General features: G+C 45.8%; 1 protein-coding gene across 1 annotated transcript in view; it reads left to right on the top strand.

The window, feature by feature from the left end:
* Positions 1 to 25,969, top strand: part of npas3 (neuronal PAS domain protein 3) — a gene marked incomplete at its 5' end in the record, with an annotated part of 340,921 nt that overhangs the window by 237,632 nt on the left and 77,320 nt on the right. The gene's annotated exons all lie outside the window — the stretch shown is intronic.

The following is a 25,969-nucleotide window of genomic DNA, read 5'->3' as shown; positions in this document are numbered from 1 at the left end:
TCGTATGACACCCCATCGATGCCGCCGGCTTCACCGTTATGGAGGCCATGTAGAACATCCTGCACCTCTTCAACAGTAAAGTGCTCAGTGTTATGGGGAGGAATGTGGGTTAAGTGGCAAGGTGGCGGAGGGAGCTCTTCATTATGCCTGTGATCTTTACACTTATTGTCATGAAATGATTGTATGACTGCAATATCACTGGGGCAGGGTGGGGGGTGGGGGGGTCGGGGTGTTCACTGTTGTTCAGAATTATCTGGATGGCCTTAGATCTCTTGTTCTGCCAGAGATCACCTTAGATCTCTTGTTCTGCCAGAGATCACCTTAGATCTCTTGTTCTGCCAGAGATCACCTTAGATCTCTTGTTCTGCCAGAGATCACCTTAGATCTCTTGTTCTGCCAGAGATCACCTTAGATCTCTTGCTCTGCCAGAGATCACCTTAGATCTCTTGCTCTGCCAGAGATCAGCTAGTTTTTTCCTGCTGACTTTAAGCCCCCTGGTGGGACCAGGGCGCGCTGCAGGCACGCGCGCTCGCGCACGCACGCAGGCAGGCAGGCATACACACATACACACACACACACACACACACACACACACACACACACACACACACACACACACACGTGCACACACACACAGACCAATCAGTGGTTCACAAGGAGTGAGCTGCAGCTTCAAAACACTACTGTGTGTGTGTGTGTGTGTGTGTGTGTGTGTGTGTGTGTGTGTGATCTCCTGTTAGCTGCTCTTGTTCTGTCAGCCAATCAGAGCTCTACTTCCACTTTGTGAGCGCAGCCTGCACCTGAATTAAACATATGGCGACACTGTGTGTGTGTGTGCATGCACGTGCGTGCGTTACACCGCCCGTGCACTGTTACCGTTGAGCTGCATGCTGCAGCCTACACTCGTGTGTGTGTGTGGGGGGGGGGGGGGGGGGCAGGGCCTGCGTGTGGGGGCTGTGCTATCTGACTGCCTGTCTAGACAGTGTAGACTTTAAACCTCAAACCCTCCTCTCCTCTCCTCTCCTCTCCTCTCCTCTCCTCTCCTCTCCTCTCCTCTCCTCTCCTCTCCTCTCCTCTCCTCTCCTCTCCTCTCCCCTCCCCTCCCCTCCCCTCTCCTCTCCCCTCCATGTGTTTAAAGTTAAAGTGAAGGTTTTTTCATGCATTTCATCTACTATAGATGGAGGCTAAAGGTGAGACAGGTGGGGTGTGACCTTGTCAAGGACAGTAGCATTGTGGCTTGTCGGAGACCACACAGAACACCTCATTAAACGCACGCATGCAGGCCTACCTAAATAAATATAATGTTAATGGAAGATAGAAATTAAGTCTAGAGGATAACAATAAGTGTGCCATTGCATGGCAGGTAGACTCTGTTGGGCAGGCTCACTAAAAACGTTTGTCAAAAATAGCCTACAAGCTGACAATGTATCGTGACATAAAAATAGCAGGTTGACCCTTAGTGCACTGAGATATAACCAAAGCAAGTATACTGCTAATAATGAACACGTTGACGGCTTTAAATCAATATATCCAATATACCGAGGCTGCCGGGATTGTTTAATGACCTTTGGAGCACACGCCAAAGTATTTGCGCCTTTGATCCATGAAAATCCCCCTGAAAATAGTTCCATGGCTCGAACCGAAAAAATGTGCCAGCGTCGCGACCCGGAACAACAACAGGCAGTGAGAGCTGCTGGAGTCCAGTTGAAACTATACCGTTCACTTGCATTGAACTCATTTTCCCAGAAGTCCCAGAGCACGGGTCAACAATTTCCCAGATTCGTTATCATAACGCGACGGCCTCGTCACCAGGTCCGCTATTTATTTTGAATTATTAAAAGACGGCGAAATAAACGCATAAAACAAATAGCGGGTTTTATTACGCAGGGCACAAACATGGATTAAATGGCGTGGAAAGCAGGTTATGCAGCAAAACTGGTTGGTGTGTTCAATTTTGGCATCCTAATGTGCACTTAATGACATCATATTGTTACAGTCAACAGCATTGTCACAGCTTGCACATTGGCACCACTAAATGTAGCAATTAATTGCTCTTTTGTAACGCAAGATTTGACCTTACAACCAGGATTAGTAAATTAGTGAATACATAATTTCATACTCATTTCATATTCATCATTATATATGTAAACATCATCCAATGTAAAAACAGAAATGCGACAATTTATCATAGCCTCTCCTCTCCTCTCCTCTCCTCTCCTCTCCTCTCCTCTCCTCTCCTCTCCTTTCCTCTCCTCTCCTCTCCTCTCTTCTGGGTTCAGTTCATGTAATGAGGTCTGTGGAACATATAAAGAGATCACCGTGGCGACCGGGCTGAAAATTGATGCCTTTTTTATTGGAGAGTCACTGGAGAGAAACAGAACCCATGGAGAGAGAGGGGGGGGGGTGGGGGGGGGGGGGGGAGATGAGGCAGTAAGGGTGGAAAGAGAGAGATGGAGGGGTCGTGCATGGATGGGAGAAAAGGAAGGAGGGATGGATGGCTTAACGTAGAGAGATAATGAGAGGAAGATGTGAGGGGAGAGGGGAGCTTACTCTATGCCACTCAAGTGTGTGTGTGTGTGTGTGTGTGTGTGTTCTGACATTACCTAGCAGATGTGCAGTGAGCAGAGGATGGGGAACCCCCATCTATTCCACCACACAGTGTACACACACACACACACACACACGCACACACACGCACACACGCAGAGGTGCTGAGAGAGAGACTGGACAGAGCGATGGATAAATGGAGGAGAGGATAAGGAGTGAATGTGAAATGAGAGACATGACCTTTTTTAGAGGGAGAACCGGAACACTTCCCTTCCCTTCCCTTCCCTTCCCTTCCCTTCCCTTCCCTTCCCTTCCCTTCCCTTCCCTTCCCTCCCCTCCCCACTCCCCTCCCCTCCCCTCCCCTCCAGCTCTCCTGTCTACCTGTTAATCCCATCCACCATTCCTCTCTCACTCTGTGGAGAAATCACTCGATCAGGATACGAGGGAGGGGAGATAGAAGGTGAGAGAGAGGAGGGGCTGTGACTGAGAGCATGGAGGAGGAAGTCACAGATGTTGAAGAGGGTGCAGAGATGGAGGGAGGGGGGGGAGAGAAGGAGTGAGGGAGTAATAGGAGGAAGGGAGAGAGCAGTGCAGTGGCATCGCCACCATCATCTGCTGCTCCTGTAGTGGCTGGGGGTGAATATTGTTGCTGTTCCTGTCTCCATGTTATAGCTCTGTGTGTGTGTGTGTGTGTGTGTGTGTGTGTGTGTGTGTGTGTGTGTGCGCGCCTGTCTGTGCATGTGAACGTGTGCCGCATGCGTGCAATAAAAGGTGCCCAACCTTTCCCCATCCCTGGGAATGTTAATCAAGATCATTAAATGCAAATAAACAAACTGACGAGCGATCATTTTTATCGAGCGGACGCAGATTGATTGACATTTGCCATTAGGGCCGTGGCTGCTGCCGATCAATGGAAGTAAGCTATTGATTAAAAGTTGGAGGCTTGGGGAGGAGGCTGGGTGATACATGTGAGATGACACCACACACTGATACTGACCTTGGTGACAAAGTCACAGCTGCATATGGCTCATATTAAAACTCTACCGCTCTGTAATGCCCGGAATGAAGCACCTCTTGGGGCGAAGCGCGTTCAGCAAGAATGCATCTTCTCACATCAGCCCTGTTATGCTGGGTGAGAATAGCATCTTCTCACATCAGCCCTGTTATGCTGGGTGAGAATAGCAGATATACAAGCTCACAACGCAGATACTGTACCTGTATGCAACCTGTTTTTTTTTCAATCTCTGCATGATTTATTTTCTAGCTCTTGCTGTCACCGTCTAGTACACACACACACACACACACACACATGCGCTCACACACACACGTACGCACACGCATGCACATGCACATTATATCTTTGGGCCTACAGGACTTGGCTGGGTCTCTGTTCTCCCTTTGCTAATGACACGAGCTACTTTCCTAATGTCTCCCCCCCAACACACACACACACACACACACACACACACACACTGTGTGTGTGTGTGTGTGTGTGTGTGTGTGTGTGTGTGTGTATAGTGTGTGTGAGTGATGGTTGAGTCATTATCAGGTCTTTATTTACATTGGCCTTACAAATGAGCTCTAATTACAACATCCTAATGATGTCACCAGGGCTAACGTGCAGCTAGCTAGCTCTTTACGAAGATAACGGTAACGCGCGCGCGCACACACACACACACACACACACACACACACACACACACACACACACACACACAGTGTGGGTGTACTTGTATTGCTATACTTATGAAGACCAAATGTCCCCTTGAGTATACGGACATTGTGAGGACCGTTTCTTCTCGTCCTCGCAAGATAAATGGTTGTTTAATGGTAATAACAGATGTATCTTGACCTATAGGTTTACATTTAGGATGAGATTCAGGTTGTTATTTCATTACCTGTAATTGTCGGTGTCTCACACGGAAACATAGCCGATCACGAGTCACGACACGTCGCCCTGGCTATTCTCTATGCCTTGGCTTAAAGTGTGTATGTCCCCACGAGTATTGTGTGTGTGTGTGTGTGTGTGTGTGTGTGTGTGTGTGTGTGTGACTGTGTGTGTGTGTGTGTGTGTGTGTGTGTGTGTGTGTGTGTGTGTGTGTGTGTGTGTGTGTGTGTGAGAGAATGAAGCGTGTTAGCTTGGAGGGTGTTTTGTAAATGTCATTGTGTGGTAGTTTGTGGGGGAGCGTTGATGGCTTCATCAATCCTTTATCCAGACAGAACACCTGGAGGATTGTGAGAGAGAGAGAGAGAGAGGAGGAGGATGGAGGGAGGGAGGGAGGGAGGGAGAGAGAGAGATGGATGTTGGAGGGAGGGAGAGAGAGGGGCAAGGAGAGAGGGGGGTGTGGAGAGCAAGGGATGTACACAAGAGAGGAACACTTGAACCAGGGGTCTTCAACATTTTGCAGGCCAATGACCAATGGCCTTAGCGGAGAGGGAGATGAAGCATTTCTTTCATTGATTTCATAGATGGCTTTAGTCTTGTTTGACAGCACTGTGACATCAGTGTGCTGTAAGTTTGATTCATGTTCCTGTGACTTTTCGGTCATTTTACCAGGTAAACTTGACTTTTGGCTCGGTACTTGATCGGTTATTTTGTCCCTCCCAGTTAGAGGCACCGTGGATGGCTTGCAGATCAGCTATTTTTGGGTTAACGTTCCCATCGGAATTGATGGTTCATGTCATGTAAAAAAAAGAGAAAAAGTTCCTATCACACAAAGATGTGGTAGTAAATCTGGGGTCCTCAACACCCCAATGCTCAGGGTGTGGTTAGGAGATGAGGAGACATCCATGGAGGGGGAGAGAGAGGTGGGGGGGGAGGAACAAATGGTGGTGTGAAATAATGGGGGTGTCATTTCCCTGACATTTCTGCCTTTTTTCTCCTCTCTTTCTCCCTCTAAACTCAGAGGCAACACAATCACCCCCCCTCTCTCCCTCTCCCTCTCTCTCTCTCTCTCTCTCTCTCTCTCTCTCTCTCTCTGAGGTATGGTTGTCCGTTTTGCACAGTAAGAGAGACCATATTTAGTAAAATGATCAAGATTTATTCCCGAACACTCAGTTTTTTGTTGATGTCTGTTCGAGAGACTTACAAATGTTCATGTTTGGTTTTATGCATGGGAAAAATAAGTATTGCTGCATTTCCACTTTGGGCATGCAAAGTTGGCAATCTATCTATCGGAAAGAAAAAGTGCAGAGGAGTTAGAAGTTTTTATGAATTTAGTTTAAGCACGAGTATTGTTCCAACGTAAATCCTATGAAAAAATGGGCGACTTGGATGTGTTCAAAATTATGGGACTGTGAAGGCGTGTTTTGTTCTGGGAGTCACTTGATTATGTGTTGCTCTAAATTATATATTTTTTGTGTATTATAGATTGTGACTGATTGTTTGAAAGAACCAATGTAGTAAACATTCTTATGAATAAATGAGTTGCTAAAAATCTCTCTCTCTCTCTCTCTCTCTCTCTCTGAGTGTGTGGTAATGGAGGATAAAGACATTGGATCACATGTGGCTGCTCCCTAATACAGAAGCATGCCGTTAAATCCAGTCATCTAAGTGCAAATAAGAGGCATTGAGGATCAGAGTCTAGCGGAGCTTGGCCCATGTCAGGAGAACTCATTGGGACCAGGTTTGTGCGCTCGCGCGCGTGTGTGTGTGTGTGTGTGTGTGTGTGTGTGTGTGTGTGTGTGTGTGTGTGTGTGTGTGTGTGTGTGTGTGTGTGTGTGTGTGTGTGTGTGTGTGTGTGTGTGTGTGTGTGTGTGTGTGTGTGTGTGTGTGTGTGTGTGTGTGTGTGTGTGTGTGTGTGTGTGTGTGTGTGTGTGTGTGTGTGTGTGTGTGTGTGCGCGTGTGTGTGTGTGCGTGTGCGTGTAGTGCGCCGAAAGAGATACATTTGCCGCTGTTAGGTGAATACCTTGTATGACCAAAACGGTTTTTATTATTGTTTTATAAAATCAAGATACAAGCTGTGAGCTTTTATATCAGCTATTGTCACGCTATATTCCGACACTCTGATGAAGTGTTACATTAAATAAAATTACCAAAGATAAGTTTAAATAATCATTATTGCGACCATAGGTCACATACTCTGAAAACCTGCAAAACCCGTCCATATCTGACCTCCAACCTCAAACCCATAGATCTCCATATATGGAGCTGATCTGTTCTGACATTCCATATGTTGTTCCTTCCCCGTCCATCCTTTCTCTTCGATGTCTCCCTTTTGACTGACACCTGTCCATTCAAACTCTAGACGGGCCTTTTGACTGATACCTGTCCATTCAAACTCTAGACGGGCCTTTTGACTGATACCTGTCCATTCAAACTCTAGACGGGCTTTTTGACTGATACCTGTCCATTCAAACTCTAGACGGGCCTTTTGACTGATACCTGTCCATTCAAACTCTAGACGGGCCTTTTGACTGATACCTGTCCATTCAAACTCTAGACGGGCCCTCCCCAAAGTTATTAGTGCAGTCGCGCCCGGCAGTGAACGTCGGGAACAACATGACCCAGGCATGACCAACTTGTGCATCACACTAACTTTTAAAGTACAAATATTGATTGATTGATACGTTTGTTTACGTTACAGGTAGTACAGTCAATGGTTATGCTATAAAACAATACTCACTTGTATTTGAGTAATATTTGACCAGGAGTATCTGGGTGTTGAGTATTTTATCCACCACTGGTTTACGTGTGCTGCTCTGCCATGCTCTTTGAGCTGGGCTCCGTCTCACTCCTGACAACATTGTTTGTGAAAACCTGTGGTTATTGGAGTTTGGATTCTCTCTCCATCTCTTATATATGCTTCTCTCATCCACGTTGAACTGAGAATAATTACCCCTCGTGAGAACTCTGTTGCACCCACCTCAGCTGTGTGGAGGTTTAAGATCTCATCTTCAACACCTGTCGTCGTTTTCCGACAGAACATCCGGCTGCTCAGGCTGGAGTCCGCGTGGGCCCTGTTATGTTTCTGAGCTTGATGACGGGTCTGGGGAGCTGAGGTGGCCATGATGTTATTGTGGTGGTTCCCAAACTGTGGTGCGTGCACCCCTTGTGGTGCGCGAGCGCCTTCTAGGGGGTGCACGACATGAAAAGTCTAATGGTGGTGCTATGGTTTTATCTTAAATAAGAGGTCCGGAGGTAACAGGGGGTGCATGGCCAAAAAGGTTTGGGAACCGACTACAGTCTATGAACAGCACCGCTGTACAGTTGTGTTTTTCTCCAGGTAGGAGAGGGCAGTGTGTGTAGTGTTGTGGCCATGGCATCGTCTATAGATCTGTGGTTGGGTTACTTAAAATGTTCACCGTTTCCCCTAAAAGTTATTTTTGAGCATATAGGAGATGTCCCATTATGTGCAAGCAGTGTGAAAGGCAAGCAGACAACTCAGTCTGACGCTAAAGCCTTCTCAACCTCTTCCATTTATACCGTGTAGGACTGTGAATACACACATTCTCACACACCACTTCATTCACTCTTGTTTTAATGTCTGTGACTGCGTGATGTCTGTGTGTGTTCGGAAACAAAGGATTCAATCCATTCTCTGCTCTTTGCGGCCGAGCTACACCAGGCTTTTCGAAATGTGTGTGCACGTAACATACGCGAGCCCGCACACATGTGTGCGTGCGTGCATGTGTGTGTGTGTGCATGCACGTGCGCGTGCATTGGAATGAAGATTGCGAAAGACATAAATGCATGAATGGGTTGGTTGCAATAGCTACAGTTTGATAAGTGAAGCATAAATGTCAGGCCGCTTGTTGAGTGTCCAACCTTTACCAGCAAAGAAGCGAGAGAGATAGATCTATTAACTCTGCTCCTGATTAGCATGGCCTTTACCTGTGTGTGTGTGTGTGTGTGTGTGTGTGTGTGTGTGTGTGTGTGTGTGTGTGTGTGTGTGTGTGCATGCGCGCACTTGTGTGTGTGGATCGATATAGTTTTAATGGAACACATGGGCAGAGACACACAGAGAGAAGCAGCTCATGTTTCTCATTTGGCCAGTGTGTAACCACACACACACACACACACACACACACACACACACACGGCTGCAATATAAACGTGCAGGGGGACATGGAGAGGAGGGGGAAAGAGGGATGGATAATTTGCATTATCTCTCCTCTCCTCTCCTCTCCTCTCCTCTCCTCTCCTCTTGTCCAATCATCTTGTCTGAATGGATTGTCCCCGAGGCGGACTCCGGCGACACCTTGTGAACTTCTCCAAACAGGAAGAGCGAGAGGCAGTGATTCTATCACTTCCTCATGTGTGTTTTGAATGCTGTGGAAGTAGTCGTGTATGTCGCCGCTGTCGGGTGGAAACCTTGTATGTCCAACACTTGTTCCTTTATTGCAGTGGTTTTCAACCAATGGGGTTCCAGGTGGTCCCCGGCGAAATGATAGAGAGTTGGTAACCAAATGGACCCTTATAGATCTTTTACTTTTGAGAGCGTAAAATGATGCTCTCAAGTGACTTACATTAATTGTTAAACATGTGCATTACTTCATTTTTCAAGAAGTCTACACAATTATAGAATGTAGAAGAATTGTTATTTTTGATGAACGTTTGCCAAAATATTATCCGACGACAACAAAATATTCTTCTGTTTTGGGTCCGTTATAGTTTAAATGTCATCAAATTGTGGTCCGTGGCTCAAAAGCCGAATAAATAACTGGCCTTGAAATGAAACTGGTTGAAAACCACTGCTTCATTGTTATTATTTTAGAAACAGTTAAAAATGGTCGATCTACAAGCTCACGACGGCTATTGCACCGTGAGGCGATGTGAGCTTGTAGATCAGCTGTTTTCACTATAGGCTATATACTTCTGTGCGACACTCTTTTGTATGACGAAGTGTAGGGGTGTTGATGTACGACAAAACGATTAAAACCGAAGCACGGGGAGATGCGAGGTCTCGCCGCGGTGCGCCTGAACGAGCACAGCTGTGTGCTCATACCCTCTGTTCTCCATGATGGGGTGCACTCTACCGCTATCCCAGCATGCACCTGGCAGGCTGGCACCCTGACCCCTGTCGGGTCTCTCTCTCTCTCTCTCTCTCTCTCTCTCTCTCTCTCCCCCTCACCCTCCCTGCAATGTTATTTGTTTGGTTGTGTTAAATTACTCTTGCCTCGTGTTGCGTTGTCTTTTCCCTCTATACTGGTCTCTCTATCTCATCTCTCTTTCCAATTTTCCATCTTTTTTCACTCGTCCTCTTTCTTACATCCTCTTTTCTTACCTTCTCCCCTCCTTCCGCCTCTCCTTTACTTATTTTTCTGAACCCCCCCCCCCCCCCTCTCTCTCTCTCCCTCTCTCGCTCTCTCCTCCCCTCCTCACATCTTTCCCTTCAGCCTGTAGCAGAGAGATAGAGAGAGAGGAGTGGATAAAAGGTTGGGAAATGAAGGTGTGAATGAAAAAGAAGTGTGTGTGTGTGTGTGTGTGTTCATTGGCTGTTTCCTTATAGGAGCATGGCCCGGTGTGCCTGCTAACTTAAATGTACTGTACTGTCCTGTATGTGTGTGTGGGTGTGTGCGCCGTTGTTTTGTCTGTATACCTACTGTATGTTGGTGTGTGTGTGTGTGTGTGTGTGTGTGTGTGTTAGCCGTGGGCCAGGACTGAGTGATGTGTTAATCCATTATATTCCTCAGACAGTGTATCGACCCACAGCAAAAACACTGTAGGGCACACACACACACACACACACACACACACACACACACACACACACACACACACACACACACACACACACACACAATTACAGTGTACATACATCGGTAGCCTACACATGCACACACATTGTATATTATTACTCACATACATGTGCATACCCCCTTACATGCACGTGTAAACATCTGCAACACACACACACACACACACACACACACACACACACACACACACATACACACACTCTCTCTCTCTCTTACTGAATGAATCATTTTAGAGTTTTTTGGAATGCTGCGTGTGTGTGTGTGTGTGTGTGTGTGTGTGTGTGTGTGTGTGTGTGTGTGTGTGTGTGTGTGTGTGTGTGTGTGTGTGTGTGTGTGTGTGTGTGTGTGTGTGTGTGTGTGTGTGTGTGTGTGTGTGTGTGTGTGTGTGTGTGTGTGTGTGTGTGCGTGCGTGCAGGGTTGTGCACGCGGTTGTCCTTTTTGTCCCCCCAGTGTCCGTAGTGCAGCTCTGTAGAACTGCACTGTGGGGACTGGAGGCAGATGGGGCATAAAACCCACAGCACACACCGGGGAGTCACACACACACACACACACACACACACATGGTGTGTGTGTATACTCCCCCCTATACCCCCATGTTGTCCCTGTGTTTTTATAAGAGAAGGCAGCTGTGGAATCATTATTTTGTGCACGCACGCACGCACAACCTTTATCCTTTCATCTCCACTTGTACTTTCCTCTCTTCCCCGGAATGCTCCTGCCTGTCTATCTGTCTCTTTGTCTCACGAATTCCTTCTCGCACGTATACAGTGCATTGCGTGTTTCGCGCCATTAAATGTATTACGGTAAATCTCTCCGGGTCATTACGGTAACTTAATTGGTCCAAATCCCTCCCAGTGCTTAGCAGTGCACAGAGACACATCTCCCCACTGTAATGACTAGTCATTGTATTTGTACCATGGAACGCTACCGGCTCCATTTACCTTGTTGTATAGTACATGCACTAGTGGCATTCATGTCAAGGACGCCCAAATGATTTGGCCGTGGACCCCTTCTGAAAATTAAGAATTCACCCGAATGCCCAGAAAGGAAGCTGTCATTGTCATTTCCAGTATACTGTATCTTTAAATATCTTTAAAATATAACGTGCTTTGACACATTTTACTTACAGTTTAGGTCATTCTTAAGTCCTCAGTCCTTTGGACAGACTGTATGACGGAAGTATTCGAAAATTGTGGGAGGCAACAGTCTGTCTTGAAAGACTTGGTAGGTACTAACCTACTGTAGGCAGGTACGAAAACAGACCTAAAAGACAGACAGACAGACAGACAGACTGTCTGCAGCGCTGGCAGTGTGCAGAATCACAGTTTACACAAAGACAAGAGGCAGAAATTAAACATGAATTATATTTTCTTTATCTGAGACAGAATTCATTACCTCGTACACAGCTGTCACACAAGAGTAATGACTAGTCTAACAGATAGACACACACACACTGCACACACACACACACGCACACACACACACGCACATGCACACGCAAAAATACACACTGCACACACACGCACACACACACACACCCTATACAGTATACACTGATGCATGCATGCATGCATATTTCTACACATACACACGCTCGTGCACGTGTATCTACAAAGGCATCCTTTCAAACCCATGCAAAGAAATTACAAAGGGAGACGGCAGTGGCAATGAAAAAAAAAAAAAACAGCTACACACGCCCGTGCGTGCATGGCTGCATGCACATGCGTGTGGCGTGTGGCTACAATAGTTTCCTCACTGACAATTTCAAGGACTCATCCGTAACCCCACATGTCTCCCTCCCTCTTAGTAATCATCTGTTCTGTCCCAAACCTCGGTGAGTTCAGACAGAATCTCAAATTGAAAACAAACAGTCATTTCTAGATATGCATCCGCCTCCCTCTCTCTCTCTCTCTCTCTCTGTGTGTGTGTGTGTGTGTGTGTGTGTGTGTGTGTGTGTGTGTGTGTGTGTGATTTTATGGAGATCACATGAGGCAGACGGTATCGTTCGCACGCCCCTAAATCCCAGTTTAATACACACGGAACCTGCATATTTAATCAGACGTGAGCGACGGCACGACGACTTCCTCAAATCCATAATTCTCGAGATGCTTCACCGAGATACTCTAGACGCCTTTCTTTGCAGACACGATCGCGTGGCGCATCGTTCTGTTGCCTCGTCTGTGCGGGAATTTGTCTTGTAATTGCTGGTGCAGACGCACGTGCACGCACACACACACACACACGTTTGTATTACTATACTTGTGAGGACATAAGAATGTTATAGAAATGTAATTTCGGTGCACAACATCCAGCACTGTGATATGACGGGGGGTGGGGGGCTCCTCCTGTCCATGAACACACTCACACAAACACCCTCACACACGCTAGAGATAGAGAGAGAGAGAGAGGGTTAAAAATGTAAGGGTTAAATTTTCAATCCAGGCTTTGGGAGCAACTTCTCAAATCTGACAAGGAATGACAGGAAGATAAAGACAGGGATGAAGGGAAGAGTGGAAGGAGGGCTGGATGCTGAAGCATCACTTTACACAGAGAGAGAGAGAGAGAGAGCATTTAATGAATACAGAGGTTGTGGTGGAGAGAGAGAGATGGAGTGATTGAGCAAGAGAGAGAGAGAGAGAGAGGTAGTTATTGTTGTACTTGTCAAGGTCAGAGTTAACAGACAAGTGTATGGATCCTAAGGGAGGGAGGGACGCACGCACACACACACACACATGCACGCACATAAAACGTGCACATTTGAAACAGACGCGCACACACACTGACTGCCACATACACACCGGCGTACGCACACACACAAAAACACAGACAGACATGCACACACACTCTGACATCACGACGCGTTGTGAGCTTGACGATCTGCTATTTTAGGCGAAGGAACTATTGTTTATGTCATGAAGGTGAAATTAAAGCAATGAGATGCGGTCGTGTCCCGTTATTGTGGCCGCATCACAGTCTTAAAACAACGTATGAAATGATAGCATCCCTATTCCGCGGTGAGGAGTGTTGGTGTCGTGGTGTGAAGCACATTTAGCACTGACATTTTAACACATTTTACAAAACGGCCACGGTTTCGACCTATGCGGTCTTCATCAGAGTCATGACTCTGAAAATGTTTTCAATTTGAGGGTCCTTCATATGAGAACGTTTGAGATCCACTGGTGGAGGGGTGGTCCTGTATTTCAGTACAGTTCCATTCAGCTCCTCCTTGCTAAACGTCCTGACTGACTGTTTGTTTGACCAGCAGCAACACACCCCGTGACCCGATGCTGCGGATAAAACATGACAACTTTGTCATGGAGGTTTTTAGTCTTAAAGACAAACACGGGATTATAGAGGATTATACCCAAGGCTGTTTTAATTTGTGAGATGACTCATGCACACGCGCACACACAAAGCCACGCACGCGGGCAGGAACACACACGTGCACGCACGCAGTCTGCCTCTCTCCCTCTCTCTTTGGCGCACTCACTGACTTCCACCCATTCATTGTCGACGGGCATCACGTGATGTCGCCCGTCCAACGTGCCGTATCGCTCATGTGTGAGTGCGTCCTCTCTCTCTCTCTCTCTCTCTCTCTCTCTCTCTCTCCAGTGTGTCAGTCATCCTCAGTCGGAGGGCCATATATATAGTGGAGTGGAGCCCTGCTGTCTTGACTGTCGGAGACATCAAATGGAACCATATTTACAATCCATATACGGCTCATTATAGAGCGCTTTATGTTGTGAGGAGTGTGTGTTGTAGCCGTGAAATGGTTCAGAATGTCTTGAAAGTGGAGCGCTGCGTCATATTAATGTTTGATCTCCCAATGCCCCCCCCCCCCCCCCCCCCTCTCTCCCTCCCTCTCCTTATCTCGCTCTTTCAGTCAGTTATTTATTTCACTGAAAGCCTCCGTCAATTTATGTAAACATACAAATCTCAGCTTTTATGACTTGTGGCCTTAAAAACAGCACAGACACACTCCAACAACACGCCGTACTGTATGGAGACGTGTTATCACCACCACATATCCTTTTAAATCCTGGCACGCACGCACGCACGCACCCACACACGCACGCACGCACCCACACACGCACCCACACACGCACGCACGCACCCGCGCACGCACCCACGCACGCACGCACGCAAAAATGTCACAACCACATAAGGGAACTGTCTATTCTCCCATCCCCCTTTATAACTGATCCTGTGTGTGTGTGTGTGTGTTTGTGTGTGTGTGTGTGTGTGTGTGTGTGTGTGTGTGTGTGGGGGGGGGCACTACACTATGTGTGAAGTACCCTAAGGACCTCTCTTGTTGATGAATGACATTTCCGCGACAGTGTGTAGTGTGTACACACACACACACACACACACACACTCTTCATCCATTCACCCCCTCTCTCTCGCTCTCCCTCGCTATACCTGAGGGCGATCCAGGACTCATTAACTAGTTAAACAAATGAAATGCTCACCAATGAAACAGATGGACGGTGAAACTGGAGTTATTAGCAGGAAAACACGATTAAAAAAAGCTCTGCCGTCGTCTCTATTGTGTTGTTATCACGCCATCCCATAATGCACTGGGAGACAGAGAGAGAATGACGGAATGAAAGCGGATTGGGGGCTAATATATGGTTCTTTGTGTTGTCCTTATCTGTGGCTCTGAGTGTGTGTGTGTGTGTGTGTGTGTGTGTGTGTGTGTGTGTGTGCGCGCACGCGCCTGTGCGCATGCATTTATTTCTTCACAATGGGATTTAGTTTTATTTTTTGGATTCAAATTAAAAGTTATAGTTTATCCATATAGAGGTTTAGTATTGTACTAGTACTGATAAGTGAACAAGCAGTCTGCTGTGAACTCCTGTGCGCGTGGGGGTGTGTGTGCGTGCGTGTGTGTGTGTGTGTGTGTGTGTGCGTGTGCATGCTTGTGTGTATGTTGGAGAGGTGACGGCAACAGAGGAAATGAATTAGTCTCAACAAGCTCTCAGAGATGGAACACACACACACTTACACACTCCACTCCATTACCTTCAACAGCTCCAAACGGCAATATTCCATGTGAACCAAAACCCATGTAGTTTAAAGTGATGCTTCACCCCAACATGACTTTGGATCATCCCTGAGCCAATAATTCAATATTTGACACATTTTGACTAACCAATCATAATTAAAATGTTCTCTTTGAACCTAGCTGGACCATCAAGGCCTCTCAGTGCTTACACTGTGAGAGTTGTATTGAGTTCATATTTGTTCTTTCATATGGTTTTGCGTTGGTTTCATATCACAGCGGACACCACACATATTTAATCATTGGCTCCAGGAATGTGACAAAAACAAAAACATGAGTTCAAGACTTCATGGGGTGGGTGATTGAAAGGAAAAAGAGGCATTTTTAGGTGAAGTATTCCTTGAAATGGATGTTTTGAGAGGTGCCTGCTGGCTCAGCTATAGTTGTGGAGCACTGGAGAGGTCTCGAGTTTGATTCCAACTCCCATCTTCTCTGCCCTGGCTTTTATGTGTACACCATTCCTAAGGCATGTTGGGGAGAGTACGTTTTGCACTCCGTCCGTCCGTGTGTGTCCATGTGTGTGTGTCCGTCCTTCCGTCCGTGTACAGCTATTCTCCGGCACCATTGGCCCGGTCAATGCCAAATTGCACACACACTCTCTGGATGCCAACGATGAACCTCTGCCCCAAATTCTCCATCACAGCGCCACCATGAGGCCCATTGTTGCAAAACCTTTTATTTTGTATACTCGCACACATTTTATCCATACATCACACAAATTGGTACACACTATCTCTATAGTCATGTGATCAACGCAGATCTGTCCGATTTCCCATATTCCATCCCAATTGGCTAAGATTGCCTTTCAAATTTTGCAGGATTAGTCAGTTTTGAACAAAATGCCTCAAATCATGAACGCAGCGTGCAATTTGTGTGTGTGCTTTCAGACCAGTGTGTCGTGTGTGTGCTTTCAGACCAGTGTGTGTGCTTTCAGACCAGTGTGCGTGCTTTCAGACCAGTGTGTCTGTGTGTGTGCTTTCAGACCAGTGTGTGTGCTTTCAGACCAGTGTGTGTGGTTTCAGACCAGTGTGTGTGCTTTCAGACCAGTGTGTCTGTGTGTGTTCTTTCAGACCAGTGTGTGTGCTTTCAGACTAGTGTCTTTGTGTGTGATTTCAGACCAGTGTGTCTGTGTGTGTGTGTGTGCTTTCAGACCAGTGTGTCTGTGTGTTTGCTTTCAGACCAGTGTGTCTGTGTGTGTGCTTTCAGACCAGTGTGTCTGTGTGTGTGCTTTCAGACCAGTGTGTCTGTGTGTGTGCTTTCAGACCAGTGTGTCTGTGTGTGTGCTTTCAGACCAGTGTGTCTGTGTGTGTGCTTTCAGACCAGTGTGTCTGTGTGTGTGCTTTCAGACCAGTGTGTCTGTGTGTGTGCTTTCAGACCAGTGTGTCTGTGTGTGTGCTTTCAGACCAGTGTGTCTGTGTGTGTGCTTTCAGACCAGTGTGTGTGTGCTTTCAGACCAGTGTGTGTGCTTTCAGACCAGTGTGTCTGTGTGTGTGCTTTCAGACCAGTGTGTGTGCTTTCAGACCAGTGTGTGTGCTTTCAGACTAGTGTGTCTTTGTGTGTGATTTCTGCATGACTAGTGTGTCTTTGTGTGCTTTCAGACCAGTGTGTCTGTGTGTGTGCTTTCAGACCAGTGTGTCTGTGTGTGTGCTTTCAGACTAGTGTGTCTTTTTTGGTCTTTTGTATTTCAGTCAGTGGTGTAAAATAACTAAGTACATTGACTTATGTACTGTACTTGAGTTACCTACAATTTTAAGGTATTTGTACTTTAGGCTATACTTGAGTATTTCCAATTTCCAATATTTTTACTTTTACTCCACTACATTTGAAAACTTTAGTTACTACAGTACTTTGTAGATTTTGATTATTATTACAAGACATTAACCACTTCAACCCTATACTGTACATTCCGGTAATTAGAAAATAGACGGTTTTCATCTCTAGTTAGCTCTAATGTGTGGAGTCATACTGTATATAGAGGGGTATGCGCGAGCATAAAGTCAGTGGGCAAAGTGAGTATTATAGTTACTAATATACTAGTATTATTAATATTATATTATTAAGACCAGAAAGTAGTTTTTTGACACTCAGTAGGCGTTCCCGCATAACTTCCGGGTATGATGATGACGTCACGCACATACCTTCTATACTAAAAGGACCAGACTGACCAGTGACTGTAACGAAGGCTTTCACTCACCTTCACATATCGCTATTTGATAGGTCGCCATAGTTACCCACTGAATATTCCATATATGGAACCGGCAGATTCATCTAGTGCTGACATCATGCTAATGTAAAACTGTAAGATATAAAGTGTGGCAACACCTTGAATTCAGATAAAAGACGTATTTAGTCTGCTACTCGCCAGGTGCGACTTCAACCTTTACCTTGACCAGTTGCCTTCCACACGAGTAAGGATATTTGGCCGTACAACCCAGGTATCTCTGCATTAGACAGGGATCTACAACCCAGGTATCTCTGCATTAAACAGGGATCTAATCATCTGGGTTAAGTTCTTAACGGACACCACTGCGGCGGGTTCTAGACTCGGACTCGGACAGATTCTTGGTTCTGATGAGTTACACTGGAAAGAAAACCTATATCTGTCAACAGTGTGACAAGAGTTTCAGTAGGTTAGGTCACCTGGAGTCACACCAGCGTATCCACACTGGAGAAAAACCTTTCCATTGTAAACATTGTGACAAGAGTTTCACTGAATCAGGTAACCTGAGGAAGCACCAACGTATCCATACTGGAGAAAAACCTTACCACTGTCAACAATGTGACAAACGTTTCACTGCATCAAGTAACCTGAGGAAGCACCAATGTATTCATACTGGAGAAAAACCTTACCACTGTCAACAATGTGACAAACGTTTCACTGCATCAAGTAACCTGAGGAAGCACCAACGTATTCATACTGGAGAAAGACCTTACCACTGTAAACAGTGTCACAAGAGTTTCATTGAGATTGGTGGTTTACAGATACACCTGCTTATCCATACTGGAGGAAAACCTTACCACTGCACACATTGTGACAAGAGTTTCCGTCAGTCAGGTGCTCTGCAGACACACCAGCGTTGTCTCCACCATAAACAGTGTGATCAGGATTTCTGTCCACAAGAACAACTAGAAATGTAACCTGTCGAGGTACCTACTTGCCAAGTAGGCCTTGCATGGCCTACTGCACGAGCAGAGCGGGCAACTTATCTCCGACTCTTGTCAACTTATTGTCCCTCCCTCTATAAAATACAAATTCCTTTCCTATATAACAACTGTAAAAAACTTTCGACTTTCGAACTATAGGCGCGTTACATCGCTTCCCGGTTGAGAGGTCCTTTATAGGGGATTCACATTGAGAGGGACTGAATCCGTTTCATTGGAAACGTTTCTGAATACGGTTGCCTGGATGGCCATGATTCACATTGTATTGAATACGGTTGCCTGGTCCCCGGTGGCCATGATTCACATTGTATTGAATACGGTTGCCTGGTCCCCGGTGGCCATGATTCACATTGTATTGAATACGGTTGCCTGGTCCCCGATGGCCATGATTCACATTGTATTGAATACGGTTGCCTGGTCCCCGATGGCCATGATTCACATTGCGCGAGATTCAACAGCGCACCCGGGTACACTTGCATAACACACTTTAATCCTCCAGATGGTGGTGTGCTTGATGGCTGGCGCGCACGGACACTGACCATCAACTCTGCGACATTGTCTCCAATAAATCCAGACACACATTGCGTTGCCTCTTTGGCTCTTTGCCGTTATACTACTTAACTGTCAGCCTGCCTGCTATTCACTGTGTCAGTCAGTTCTGTTCTCCAGTGTCGTGTTTGATTTTAGTTTGCCATGGATTCTACCTTAGCATTATTATTATTTAGTTTTTCTTTGGAAACTATGCCAAGCAAAGCCCAAGAGCCACGTGTAGTCCGCAGAATAAGATCAGCGCACACTGTGGTGCTGCGCGTATACGCAGATTCAACAGGAGACGGGCAGCGTTGAGAAATGCGCTGGTGTTACACACATGATGAGAGCGCCCCTCACTTCACGCGCGTGTGATTTTTTGGGTAACAATATAATGGCAGAAACAAGAGGAGCATTTGTCCAGATGTGTGTCAATGTTGTGTGTGTGCGCAGCCTTTAGCCTTCTGAGCCTCTGCAGAGGTGACTGGTAAGCCCTGTTTGCTACAGTAGCAGGCTATAATTTCTGCTTGCCCGCATGCACGTACACACACACACACACACACACACACACACACACACACACACACACACACACACACACACACACACACACACACACACACACACACACACACACACACACACACACACACACACACACGTGTGTGTGTGTGTGATGGATACTGCATGTCAGCAGAGTCAAAGAGGCTTTAGTGATTTGGGAGTTGTGTGTGTGTGTCAGCCCCCTTCCCACCAGACAAAAACTGAGAGATCCTTCACCTGGATCAATCCATATATGCACGCACGCACGCACGGACGGTACAATGTTGATCCCAGGGGCTGCCAGAGATTTTGAGATTTTTCATGTCTTTCAATAGAAGAGATACAAAGCGACAGACAGACTTTTTCAGGCAAACAGACAGGATCACAAATAGGCTCCAAGACACAGACAGACAGACAGACAGATCTCTTGTCCGTCTTGTCCTCTTTGCATCCATATACCTCTCTCCTCTTGTCTTGTCTTTCTCCCCATTTCTCTCTCCCAAACTGTTCTGGTGATGTGATTGCTTTCAAGCTGGATTTACCTAATAAATCACCATCTAAGGCACACACGCATGCGCACACACACACACACACACACACACACACACACACACACACGCGCGCACACACGCACACACACACACACACACACAGTATCCAACTACATCGGTTCTAGGATGATAAATGAATACGCGGTCTACTATGAACTCTATATACTGTGTGTGTGTGTGTGTGTGTGTGTGTGTGTGTGTGTGTGTGTGTGTGTGTGTGTTGTGTGTGTGTGTGTGTGCGTGTGCGTGTGCGTGCGTGTGTGTGTGTGTGTGTGTTTGCGGCGCATGCCCAGCTGTGAAAAGCAGTCTGGCTATGTGCCAGCTCAGTAGGCTGTGTCATAATACTTTCTCTCTCTCTCCCTCCCTCTATCTCTCTCTCTCTCTCTCTTCCCCTCTCCTTCTTTGGCCACGTACCCCCATCTGAAAATATGTTAAATGGTAAATGGTGCATTTATATAGCGCCTTTATCCAAGATTGTGCATTATATTCACCCATTCACACACACACATTCATACACTGATTGCGGCGGAATCCATGCAAGGTACCAACCAGCACATCGGGAGCAATTTGGGGTTCAGTGTCTTGCCCAAGGACTCTTCGACATGTAGACAGGAGGAGCCGGGATTCGAACCGCCGATCCATGGATCATTGGACGACCTGCTCTATACCTCCTGAACCACAGTCGCCCATTGCATGTGTGGTGCGTGCGTGAGGACAGTGGACACGTGTGTGTATGTGTGTGTGTGTGTTCATGTTCCGCTCCACTATTTCCATTATAGAGGTCCAGTCACCCTTAACCTTGCACCCTGTCTCTCTCTCTCTCTCTCTCTCTCTCTCTCTCTCTCCCTCCCAAGAATAGCAGATCTGTAGTGTACTATTTTTTGGGCGAAGAGCTTTGGCGTAGATGGAAACTAGGTGGTCCAAAAGTACCGTGGTAACTCAAGTCTAGCTACGACTAGAGGTTTAAGTGGTTTTAATATGAGGTGACCGATTTCATCCGCAGCTCCTCTCCGCCTAAAACAGGGTTGAACCCAATTATGTTCTCTTCCTTTGTATCAACAAAAGCACGACGAGAAGCTTGGGCGTCACTTGCTGCTTGAACCTGCTGACTCCAATTGTTCTCACCACCAGTGCATGGTGTGAAGAGGGAGCCCGATGGAATGTGAACAATATTTCACATCATACTTTGGTGTGGCACACACACGGCACGTGTCATTTCCTTGCGTGGGTATATTTTAGTTTGGTTTCTTTGCGGTTTTCTGTCGGACCCAGACTGCCCCTCGGGGCACAGGTCTCCACCAGGGCAGGTCAGGTTGTGGCCTCCTGGTGGCGCTATATTAGGCCAATGTGAAAAGGTGACATTTCTTCTTACGCCTTGGATGGCAATTGGATGATTTGAGGCATTTTGATCCAAAAATGTGTTTTGCAAAAATCCACCTGTTGGTGGCGCTATAACAGGCCAATGTGAAAAGGGTGGGATATATTCCTCAGCCTAGTAGGAAAGCCTATGAAAGATCTCACGTAAATTGCATGCTGCGTTCATGATTTGAGGCTTTTTATTCAAAACGGGCCAATCCTGCAAACTTTGAAAGCCAATGTTAGCCAATTAGGATGGAATCTGAAATATCGGACAGATCCGCCTTGAGCACATGACTATAGATAGTATGTAACGATTTGCGGGATTTTTGGACAGAATCTGAAGGAGTAATATAGGAAAATGTGGGGCATCGTTGGCATGTGGCCTCGACCGGGTTAACGGTGCTGGAGATTAGCTGTTAACAGACGGACGGACACAACACACACGGACTAGACGGAGTGCAAAACATACTCTCTCCCCATGCCTTCGGCCTGGTGGAGACAATGAACAGTGGAGGAAAGTAGAGAGAGAGAGATTCTGTGCTTTGGGGCAGTTTGTCTTTGTGGCATTAACTGTCACAAGGCCGACTCTGTGTGTGTGTGTGTGTGTGTGTGTGTGTGTGTGTGTGTGTGTGTGTGTGCTCGCTTGCTCGTGCGTGCATGCACACGCTATTCAGTTCTCCGCCACAGTGGATTAGTGTGATCTGAGGAGCTTTGAGAAGTCAATAAAATCAGAGGAGAGAGGAGCAGTTCACAGAGGAGGAGAGAGCCCTTCACTCCTTTTTGTCCTTGGAAGTTAATTGTTCAATGTTTGTAGTTTCTATCTTCCGTTTCTCTTGTGGTCTCTTCCTTTCCTCTGTCATCAGATGTGCCTCTCTGATTTGCTCTGCATCTGTCTGTGTGTGTGAACACGTGCGCATGTCCCGAAACCTTTACCATTCAGGGAAAAAAAGTGTTCCAATGTAGTTTTTATTGTCGCAGACTCTTAATTAGCCTACTTTTCATTGGTTGGATGGATCTACAAGCTCACAACGCAACACACGTGAGCTTTTTTTGCTACGTTTGTGTGGCGCTGTATGAACTAGGGCATTAAATACAAATAAACATTAAAGATAGAGTGCTGTAAAACATGATCATCTTATACTGAGATGACGACATAAAGTGTTAATGTTTTTATGTGGCCACACTCACCAGTTCATTAAGTATACCTGGTTTTACCCACATGAGCCCACAGGGGTTGGGGGAGGTCGTGATTTATTTCTACGTCCGAGCATAGACATGTTAACGCCCGCCTGCCTCTGATTGGCCTACCGACACTGCCTGTCTTGCCTGTCCTCCGAGATGACTTTAATTTTTGTAGAAGAGGCAAACCAATATTGTTTGTACCGTTTGCTTTGATTGAATAATTGAGTGAACAGCTGATTTGGCTGTGTTCTAAATTAATGAATCTAATTAGTAAACTAATACGAAAAAGATAAAGATCAAGGGAAAAGAGACCTTTTTACAGTACAATAATGTTTCAAGTTTACACATGTATACAAATAAACAGGCCAACGGCATGAACAATATTAGTTTGCCTCTTCTACAAAAATAAAAGTTACTGTCGCGCGTGCCAAGCTGTCATTCTCTTGTATTATATCGTACTATTTATTATTTATTTATTTCCCACCACGGAGTAGCCTCGGTCCCATCCCATGCTTAGGCTACTTATCTACTTATCGCAGCAGACTATCCAGCATGTAACCTCGCCTCACCAGGCTTTCCACCACCTCGGAGGAAAGCCTGGTCTCTGTTTCAACATTTAACTCTTGAGAGCGTAAAATGGAACCAAATGGACCATGGAACCATTTTACGCTCTCAAGAGTTAAAGATCTATTAGGTATTTGGTTACCAACTCTCCATGATTTAGCTGCATGGGGATATTCCATGACATCACAAGATGGGTGCCACCGGAGGCTAGCCAAGGATGCTAAAAACTGTAAATAAAAAATTGTGAAACATGGAAATTCTGCTCGACATATTGTGTGTGTGTGTGTGTGTGTGTGTGTGTGTGTGTGTGTGTGTGTGTGTGTGTGTGTGTGTGTGTGTGTGTGTGTGTGTGTGTGTGTGTGTGTGTGTGTGTGTTGTTTCCAGTGGAGACAGACTTGCGGTGGAATGTGTTTTGGAATGCTTCTCCAGCTCAATATGCAATTAACCACGGAAAAGGAGATTACCTTTGTACATAAACTTTAGGATGTTTCGCTGGTTTGGGGGAAGCTTATTCGAATGCAGCGGTAACCGGAACACAGGATCTTGGTGTGTGTGTGTGTGTGTGTGTGCGCGCGCAAGTGCGAGCATGCATGCATGCGTGCGAGTGCATGTGTGCGAGTGCATGTGTGCGTATTTATTTACTGACATCAGTAAATACACAGAGTGTACTGCTGTCGTAGATCAGTGGTTCTCCAACGTTTTACAAGTTTAATTGGCCTCGTGGAACCTCACAGAAAAATATCATGTACTGTACCTGGAACCCCCCAATTAGGGTGGTATTTCAAACGTAAATACCGGTAGTTGAATACAGGACCTGTAACCGAGTATTTCTACACTGTGGTGTTGGTACTTTTAACACATCTGAGTACACTGGTAAACGCTCAGGACTGCAGTGGGTCTCCACCATAGACTGTGAAACAGTTGTGTAAACTAAAGTACATTTCCATAAGTACTGTACTTCCACTTTTCAACTTTTCATATAATAGGTCCTCACTAATAAGCATGATCAAATGGCACAATGTTTTCCTACTCAGTCTGTGTCTCATATAGGAGGGCTGTGGGCAGTTCAGAAACCCGTCCACCAGTGACATCATTGTTAGGCAGATTATTCTTTTTTAAACAATATTTCTTTACAAAAATGTTTAGATTTTTATTATCGTGAGAACGACGGCTTCTATTTTCGCATTGCAACTTTTCAGGACTAGAAAGCTGCAGTTTCTGTTTTGGATTCCCCATCGATGATGTCACTGGTGGACGGGTTGCTGAACTGCCCACAGCCCTCCTATGAACACAGACTGAGTAGAAAAAAATCTTTAAGTACAATTTTGAGTTATTAGTACTTTACTTGAGTATTTCCGATTTCCAAAACTTTTACTTCTACTCCACTCCATCTGGGATCCAAATATTGTACTTTTACTCCACTACCTTTATTTTAAAACTTTAGTTACTATAGTTACTTTGTAGAACACACACTAACCACTTCAGCCCTTTATACATTTCGGCAAATGACGAATAGACAATCTAATTGTGAGCTTGTAGATCGGCTATATTCAAAATATTTGTATTCATTTGAGAAGTTGAAATGGCTCATTCTGCATAGATGAGTACTTTATACTTTTGGTATAAAGTACCAGCGATTCAGTCTGGGTTCCAGCCTGAATCTCTGCGTTCCATGGATTTGAAAATGTGAGCTGAGAATCAGGCTGGAACCCATGCAGGCTACATTTTGATGCTAATACTAAGCATCAAAATGTAAAGCTAATACTTTTACTTGTAACGATAACATTGCAGTATTGACACTTTTACAAAACAATGTAGTACTTTTTTAAAGATTTGATCAAATTCAAATCCACCATCTTGGAACTTCTGTTTCCCACTCCTACTATTTCAGTAGAGCCAGTAGAAGCCCTTTAGAAGCACACCCTATACTTTATCATCAATTTAAAAATCAATGGGACCATAATTGCCAAAAGGCAACACAGAAGGTGGGGGACTGTTTCCAATGTCTGCACGCACACACGCACGCACACACACACACACACACACACACACACACACACACACACACACACACACACACACACACACACACACCTAAGGTATATAAAATGGCATTGTTGAATGAGGTGGTATACCCCTTTAAGTAAAAATAGAAAAAGCTAAGAAAATCTTAGTAGGCCTACCTCTTGACTCTTGTATGTTATTGTAAATTTACTTTGAAGAGTGTAGGCCTACTTTTACCAATGTTGTCAAATGATAGAACAACTGAAACAGTCCTGCTTCAAACCATGCTCTTATATACAGTAGTTACTACACTTCACATACATTTTACATACGTACAGTTTTTTGTTGTTGTGGCGGGATCGGGAGTCGAACACGCGGCACACTGCCAGACTGGATTACCAGCCAACGTGCCTGGACCGCTGAGCCACGGCCCAGGCCTCATGCGTACAGTTTACACCAGTAAGACGCCCTGAGGGGAAGAAGCGGTCGTGTGCACGCATCCGCCTGGGTGACGGCAGTCGCAATAATCGCTAATGTTTGAGCTCAGTTGTATTTGAGCTCAGTTGCAACATTTGAGTGTGTTTTTTAAGAAAATGTATTTCCTTGATTTAGGTAGAATTCCAGTAAGTCTATTGAAGTCGATTTAGGACAGCACGTCCCTTTCATAAGAAGTTTGGATGTCTTAACAAAATAATTGTTAGTTGATAGTATGAACTAAAAGCAGCCTTGCTGGGCGTTGAGAAGTGTACTGTACATTAGTTACTAT

The sequence above is a fragment of the Protomyctophum bolini genome (genome assembly GCF_963924005.1).
Source record: "Protomyctophum bolini genome assembly, chromosome: 15".
In the NCBI taxonomy this organism is placed as follows: domain Eukaryota; kingdom Metazoa; phylum Chordata; class Actinopteri; order Myctophiformes; family Myctophidae; genus Protomyctophum; species Protomyctophum bolini.
This window is presented reverse-complemented; position numbering and strand designations above follow the sequence as displayed.